Below are 7,863 nucleotides of genomic sequence, written 5' to 3'. Positions count from 1 at the left end.
CAGGAAGGAAGCTGGGCCCCTTAGATGGTAGTGGGCAGTGCCGAGTTCTTGGGCACCTTACAGCTGGATGTCCCTCCCGTCCGGCGGTTTGAATCAAACTGACTAGCTGGGACTCCCCTCACTACTCTTGTTACCCCAGGCTGGTCATCACCCTCTATTGCATCACAGAGACCCCAAGGGGTCATCAGCCTCGCTCATCAATGGACTTGTGATGAGCTCAAAACTGGGTGGGGCCAGCATGCCTAGCTCTGGCTGCTTTTTTAATATTAAAATAACCTCTTCATCCAATCAAGGGAATTTGGGGCCTGCTTTGGTGATCAGCCCCAAGACAAGACACACGGCTTTTCTTTTTGGTTGTTTTCCTTACTCCTCCACTCTGTGGAGCCATTGATTTTGGCTGTTCAACTGTACAGGGAGCCAGAGGCAAAGTGAATGGCTGAACTGCTCCCCGCACTCCGTGGGTGCCCAGTTTCTGGGCTCTAGTAGGCTGTTCTCTAGAGAAAGAGGTCGATGATGCCTTTTCAGCCATTCATTTTGGTTCTGCTTCCCTCCGAGTTACTTTGTACAGGGAGACAGAACAGGTAATGGCCAGACTGTTCCCCACACTCCCTTCTGGGGGAGGAGCAGAGACCAAATTTCAGGGCTCTGGACCGGTTCTGAGAGAGTCTTTTTAGCCACTACTTTGGTTCTGTCTCCCTCAGAGGTACCTCGAGCGGAGCCACCAGTTCAGAGCCATTTGAATCCCGGCTACCTACCCTACTAAACAGTTTGGGGGGAGGATAAGGAGACGCGTGGAAAATGACCAATCTTCTCAAAGGGCTCCCTCAAAGGAATTCGACTCTTTCCCTTCTGGGTCAGCCCCACGTGAGCTGCCACCTCTCCCACATCTGAATTCCTTTGCCCCTCCCTGGGCTCACTAGAACAAGTCAAAGTGGGGTGGGTGAGGAACTTTGGATCCAGTTTCCGTGGAAATAAGAGAAACCCCCTTTCTAGACAGAATGACTAAGATGGGGCACTGCTCCCCCCAAGGGCAACTTGACAGAGGGGGGAAAAAACCAGCTCAAGGGAGCCTTTTGTACCTTTGCAGTAGCAGAGTGGTACAGTGCTTCAGATTGGAGAACAATTTTTCTTTTCGGTGTGAGTGGTGATTTGGCGATGAGATGACCCTGCCAGACTGAGGAGATGTTGCTTCCTTCTTTAGCTCTCCATACTCCCCGAATGCCTCAGCAGTCAGCCCAGGCTGGAATTTAACTGACTGGCATCATTTGTTTCCTCGGCGATTCGTGACCTCACAAGGCAGGGGAGTTGGCCTCAACATTCTGGCTGCCTTGAGTGGTTGGCTTTCAAATGAACCCTGATGAGGTCACAGAGCTCAGCCGCTACAGATGGAGAAGACTTTTATTATTATTGATTTTGATGGAGAGCATTTATTATTTTCTACTATTGTTGTTGTTGTTGTCATCATCAAAAAACATGGCAAGGTTGAGCCAGTGAGGAGGGCTAGTCCCTGCTGAGAGCTTCCTAGGCCCCTCCATTCAAAGGAGCCTAGGAAAGCTCTCGGAGCCCTGGCATCTCCTCCTAGCCAAGGGAAGGCACATTTCTAAATCAATGTTCAGCCCACATTCAAATGTCTCCATTTTTTCCTTCCCATGTCGAGAAACCATCCCAGATCTGTTATCCTTCCCTCTTCCCACGGGGCTCGGTCGCTCCCGGGAACTCTTTCTGTCCAAGGCAATGTCTCTGAGAGCAGTCCACAGAAAGTGGCCTCAGTGATTCCCAGCCCCACCCCAGAAGCAGCCCCCAGGCCCCCACCTGTCTCCATGTTCTCTCTTTCTTTCCTAGGGCCATTGCCTCCCACAGGCCCAAATTCATACCCCGGGAGGCCTTTCCCACCTTGTTCCCTTCTCGCCCCCTTGGGCAGGAGCTTGGTGGAGTCTGTGACCCCCTTCTCTGAATCACGTTTTGTAATACATCAAACACAGTGGATTACAAAGGCAACCAATGATGCTGAAAACCAGCCATCAGCCCCATGTTCAAACCAGTTCCCCAGCTCCAGGTTAAGGAGCCCGGTTATGTAGGCCCTTCCCTCCTCTGGGCTCCCCACTTGTCCTGGGGGCACTAACCAGGAAGGGATGGGCCCTAGCAGGTGTGTCAGACTGAAGCGATCCACCAGCAGACATGCTTTTATTGGGGGCCTTAGCCAGACCAGGCACCCCTCTGGGAGCTAGGGAAGCACAGACGACGACGCTGGCTCTCAAGGGGCATGTGTTCTGGGGCACGGGCGATGGCCGTGTGGAGTATACAAGTGCTCAGAGACCCATGAAGGGAGGCTTCCAGGTCAAAGGGAGACCCTTGAAGCCCAGACTGGGACGACTATTTCCCAGAGGCAATCTCCTAGTGAGCCACAAGGGTTAGGGCTTCTAGTAGTCGCAGGCCGCAGCCCACTGGGCCTGGTCCCGACATTCCTGAGAAACAGACAAGCACAGAAAAAGAGAATAGGTTTGGGGTAAGAGAGGGCCAAAAGAGAGAGAGAGAGAATCCTGCTTTGCAATCGGGAGCTGTAACAGTCTGCCAGGAGAAAGGCACAGAGAGTTGGTCAAGAACAACCTGAGGCTTTCAGCTGGGTGGGAGGTTTAAGATATGGGCTCCACCCAGGGACCCTTGGTGTCCTGTGATAAACCCAGCCAGCTGAAAGTCTATAAAGGGAAACCCAAGACAATCAAGCTATCCGTCCTGCAACTGGGTTGCTACTCGTCTTTTTGAACCCCCCCAAGTGGAAGGCTATGCCCCTTGGCTTGGCTGCTCAGTGGCTGGCTCCCATCAATTTATCGCTTTCTGGTTGTGTTCATGTTCTCCCTAAGTGTTACAGATGAAAGTGTCTTTATAAGAAGACAAATACTTCCCAGATTGCCCAAGACTGTAGATTTAGAACTGGAAACCCAACAAGGTTCAATGTCTTCTTTTATAAAGGAAGAAACTGAGACCCAAACAGAAGAAGACCCAAACTTGTGTGCCTAAGGCAAAATAGGCCGCACAGGCCAGAAGTAGGGTTTAAATGTGCTCCCCCAAATAATACATGTAGAACCCAGTGGAATTGGCTGCCAGCTGCTTGAGGCAGCTGTCTGACACGAGGCTTTGTTGGGGAGGGAAGTAGGGAGGGAGAGAACATGAATCATGGAACCATGGAAAAATAGTCACAAGTAACTAATTAATTTTAAAAAGAAAGAAATATTTAAACGAGAGATCCGCTGGCAATAAAAAACAATTGGGTCGTTTCGTTGTAAACCAACAAACAAATAAAGAAATATGCTCCCCCAGCCCCCTTCGTACTCTACCATGACCCCCACATCCTAGAATTCCTGGCTTCCCGGGACACTAACTGTCATCCTCCCATCGGTCACCTCCTCTGGGCTGCTGCGGTGCACCCGGGAAGCTTCAGGCCTTGGCTTTTGGGGTGATGGCCACCATTTTCTAGAGCACATACATAGGGCTGGGATACTAGTACCTAGAAGAGGTCCTGGGATTCATTTTGCCTCCAGCAGAAGCTGAATCCCTGAGCTTGGAAGCCCCCTCTGACTGGAGGCTGGTACCAGCGGGCACTGAATTCCACAGGTCTGTTTCTGTCCTCCTGTCTAAACCATCTGAAAACAAAGAGTTCCACAGTCTAGCTGCCCAGAGCCCCAACAAAGCCTCATGTCAGACAGCTGCCTCAAGCAGCGTGGCAGCCAGGCTGAAGAATGCCAGCCATGTCCCTGGCTTGTTTCTGAACTGGGCTCATGTGGCTGTCATACAATCACATAATCTCGGGGTGGCAAAGGGTTCCTGGGGGACATCTCCTCTAGTCCACCCTGGATCTGCCTGGAAAGCTCCTCCTATAAGAGGTCACACGGATTCTGCTCAAGGGCCTCAAATAAGGGGGAAGCCGCTACCTCCTAAGGCAGCCTATCCCTTTTTGGGGGCAGAGCTCCTGATTAGAACCTGTCTTCTGACATCCAGGCCAAGTCTGCCCCTGGACAACCTCGCAAGATGCCAAGATCACAGATTTATGGCTGAGAGGAAGCTTCTGGGCATCCCGAGTCCTCATTACACTACACTACCAGCTTATAGAGGAGGGAACTCTGAGGAAAGGTGACCTGTCGTCCCCCATCCTCTCAGGAGCCACTAAAGACACACTGAAGAAAGCTCTCACTCCCAAATCTTTGTTTCTCCCACCCAAGTGATTCCCCATCACAAAGGGATATGGCTTTGTCAATGGAAATACCAAGAAAGAAGATGTTGTACCATCTACCCCCAGGGATCCCTGCCTATTTCCTTCTGCTCTCGGCAGCTGACACAAGCTATAAAGGTTGTCTCTGTCTGCCTCTCTCTCTCTCTCTCTCTCAGAATTGGGGTTCCTTGAGAAAAGGGGCTGTCTTAGCACAGTGCTTGGTGCGTACACACACACACACACACACACACACACACACACACACACACACACAGATGTAAGGAAAAGTTGAAGGAAGGTGTGCCAAGTATTTGCATATAACACTCCATTGGAGCCTGGGAGTGAAGGTTTTGCTCTGAAGGATTTCTGGACCACAGAGTATGTGGAAGGCAGTCGGGGGGCTAGAAAGGGGTCAAGTTAGGAGAGGCTTTAATAGGATTTTATCTCTGGTGCGGGGAGAGACTGTCCTGCTGGAGGCCAGGCAGGCAAAGGAAGTCAGCTACAGCATGAGGGATCCCTAAGGAAGAGAGAGACAGTGTTGTTTCGGCCTGTCCAGAGGCACTTCCTTCTAGGGATCTGGGGTGTGAGGGCAAAGGGGAAGGGGCATGCGTGGAGCCTGGAAGGTAAGGGAGGCAGCTGAGGTGGGGCCTGAGGCTCTCTGCAGGGCAGAGGGTACAGGGTCTTTCCAGGTCACTGGACAAAAGCCTAGCTGGGTGAATTCTGTGCAGGGAAGTCCTGGGGACGTGCTTTCCTATGCCTGAACAGTAGAAGCTGGTGTCTTTTTCAGAGCCAGAAGGGTAAAGGTAGTGGACCAAAGCCAGCTACTAAGTGGCTGGCTCCTATTCTTTTGTGCTTAAAGCCCTCTCTCCTAGGGACTAGACCTGCTTCTGAGAGAGTGGTCGTTTTCCTTCCTGTTGTTAGAACCCACTGAATTCCTTTTTCAAAAGGCCAAGCACTTCCAGCTGGCTTTTCTAGGATTATGGATTTAGGATCAGAAGGAATCTCAGAGTTTTTCTATCACAAATGGTTCATTTTACAGAGGGGGAAACTGAGGCCCAAGGGAGGATCCATGCCTTTCTCCAGATCACAAGAACTGTGAAAAAGGAGACAGGATTTGAATGTCCAGCCTCTGACTCCCAACCCCCATCTCTCTTTGTACTTTAACACTCTAGAATGTCAGGTTTCTAGGGCCTCTAACTGTCATACTGTGGGCAGCCAGTCATTAACAGACTCTAGAATGCCTACTATAATCTGGTTAGGATTGAGTTTTGCTGCCCAGGAGGTTCAGGAACTCCTGATGGAAAGAGCAACATAGACAAAAAACCAGAGATGGGAAAACCACATTGTACAGTCAGGAAACTACCAGTAGGGAGAGCAGTCTGGCTAGACCTTAGCAGTGATGGTGAAACTTTTAGAGATGGAGTGCCGGGGCCTGCCTCCACTCCCTCCCCAGACCATGTGCCATGCCATGCCGCTCCCCCCCCCACCAAGTGCCAAGTGTGTCTCACACCATTCCTCCTTAATCAACATGGAGGAGGGAGAAAGTGCTCTCATTGGGCTGCTGGATAGAGGATGTGAAAAAAATGTCGCAGGTGCATGGAGAGGGGGAGGGGAGTGGCTCACCCCGAGTCCCTCTGTCTTTCTAGTAATGAACTCTGGGGGAGGGTGGCCACATGCCCACAGAGAGTGTTCTGCATGCCATCTTTGGCACATGTGTAGGTGGAAATTTGATGCCCCTGAGCTGCACTGCCCGGAGTCCTTTTGAGTTGTGTCCTCACCTGGCATCCTTGCGCAGGGGCCATGCTAATCTTCTCTGTATCATTCCAATTTTAGTATCATGTGCTGCTGAAGCGAGCAGGATGCCAGGTGAGGATACAACTCAAAAGGACTCTGGGTAATGCAGCTCAGGGGCATCAAATTTCCACCTACACACACCCGTGCCATAGGTTCGCCATCACTGCCTTAGAGGAACGTATGAAGTGATAGTGGATAGTTATGGGGGGAGATGAGGACTGGGTCACACTTTGTGCAGTTGTTGGGGATGAGCAGGGGGAAAGATTACCATAGTTACAGGGCTTTTGGTAACTCTGATTAGAGCGATTCAAGTGAATTCAATGCTTATATCATTTGGGGGAGCCCCACGCTCATGGCCCAGAGCTGCCCGGCCTCACTGCTGTTCCCTAGTGACCATTTGCTTCCTTCCCAGTGACTGAGGGGAGAAGAGAATAAGCAGGGACTGAATCCCTGAACATCTCAGTCCCCTGAGTGGGAAACAGCACCAATGGACCCTGAATTCCACAGGTCTGTGTCTGTCCTCTTGTCCAAACCATCTGAAAACACAAGGTCCCAGTGCCCAGCTGCCAGCAAAGCTCCAAGTTAGCCAGCTGCCCTGAGCTGCTAGAGAGCTAGGTGGGAGAACTCTGGACCCCAAGCCTGTCATTCTAGAGAGAGATGGCAGGGAAAAGAAGAAGAGGTCAACATCTGGGTGGGAAAGTGCCAGCTCTGGTTCAGATGTGGTAGTCTACCACAGGGCCCTTAGGATCTGAGGGGACAAAGGAGTAGCTATGGGCATGGGGAGACTTGGCTAAGGGAGAACTAAGGCTCTCTTGGCAAGGAAGGGGGTTTAAACCTGGGGAGGGTCTCGGTTAGGAAAAAACCTTGGAGAGTTGAGAGTTTATAAAGCGAGATCCAACTAACTTGAGTCATTACTTAGGCGCCTGGGCTGCAGCTGGCAGGCTTTTTAAGAGCACACAAGGTAAAGGCAACACCACCAAATAAGGCTTCGGCGAGGCTCTCTCCCATCCTTTTTGGTCAAAATCCCCTCTCCTCAGGACTAAGCCATCTTTTGACAAAATGTTCAGTTCATTTCCTGTTCTCCCTGACAACACGTTGAATTCCCTTTCCAACAGGCCACACACTTGCAATCTGTTCTCTTGAATTGTGGATTTAGAGCAAGAGGGGACCTCAGAGGTCTTCTAGTATGAGCCTTTTATTTCTCAAAGAAAGAAACTAAGGCCCCAAGACAGTTCTGTACCTTTTCCAGAAATCACAAGAGTTGTTAAAAGAAAAGGAGATGGGATTTGAATGTACATCTTCTGCCTCCCAATCCCTAACCTTCTTTGTGCTCTACCAAGACTCCAGCACCCTATCACCCACCCTCTGGGCATCCAGCTACAGCTTGTAGGCAGGGGTGAGAGAGAAGAGGAGGCAGGGTCCTGGCCCTTGGGGATGGGGCAAAGGCCGTAATTGTTTTAGAGCCCACACACAGGTCTGGTGGTAATGCCCAGCAAGCAGCATGAGAAAGTGCTATAAAGAATGGGAGAAGAGGGAAAGACTAGTCAGGAAACCCCCGAAAGGTTTTCTACAGGAGATGGCTCATGACTGTGGCCTTTAAACACAAATAGGACTGAATCCAAGTGGTGAAGTTTCCAGAAGGGTTGGGCAGCATGGACAAAGGCCCAGAGGTAGGAAACCACATGTTGTAGTCAGAGCTGAGCTGGCAATAACCCGGGGGTACATGAAGGGGAATAGAGTGAGGTTAGGGAAGAGACATAGTTCTAAGCCTCTGGGCCTGGGCTGAGGCAGGGTGAGGGACTGTCATCCTGGAAGGGCTCGGCAAGTAGAAGAGGGAGAACGCTGGGGTCCAGAGCGTTTGC

At 51.0% G+C, this 7,863-nt stretch overlaps 1 pseudogene; it reads right to left on the bottom strand.

The window, feature by feature from the left end:
* Positions 1–5,986: 5,986 nt before the first annotated feature.
* Positions 5,987–6,065, bottom strand: LOC123253877 (annotated as a pseudogene).
* Positions 6,066–7,863: the final 1,798 nt, after the last annotated feature.

The sequence above is a fragment of the Gracilinanus agilis genome, chromosome X (assembly GCF_016433145.1).
Source record: "Gracilinanus agilis isolate LMUSP501 chromosome X, AgileGrace, whole genome shotgun sequence".
NCBI classification, from domain to species: Eukaryota; Metazoa; Chordata; class Mammalia; order Didelphimorphia; family Didelphidae; genus Gracilinanus; species Gracilinanus agilis.
Note: the sequence above shows the minus strand (reverse complement) of the source record. Positions and strands in the feature narration are given on the sequence as shown.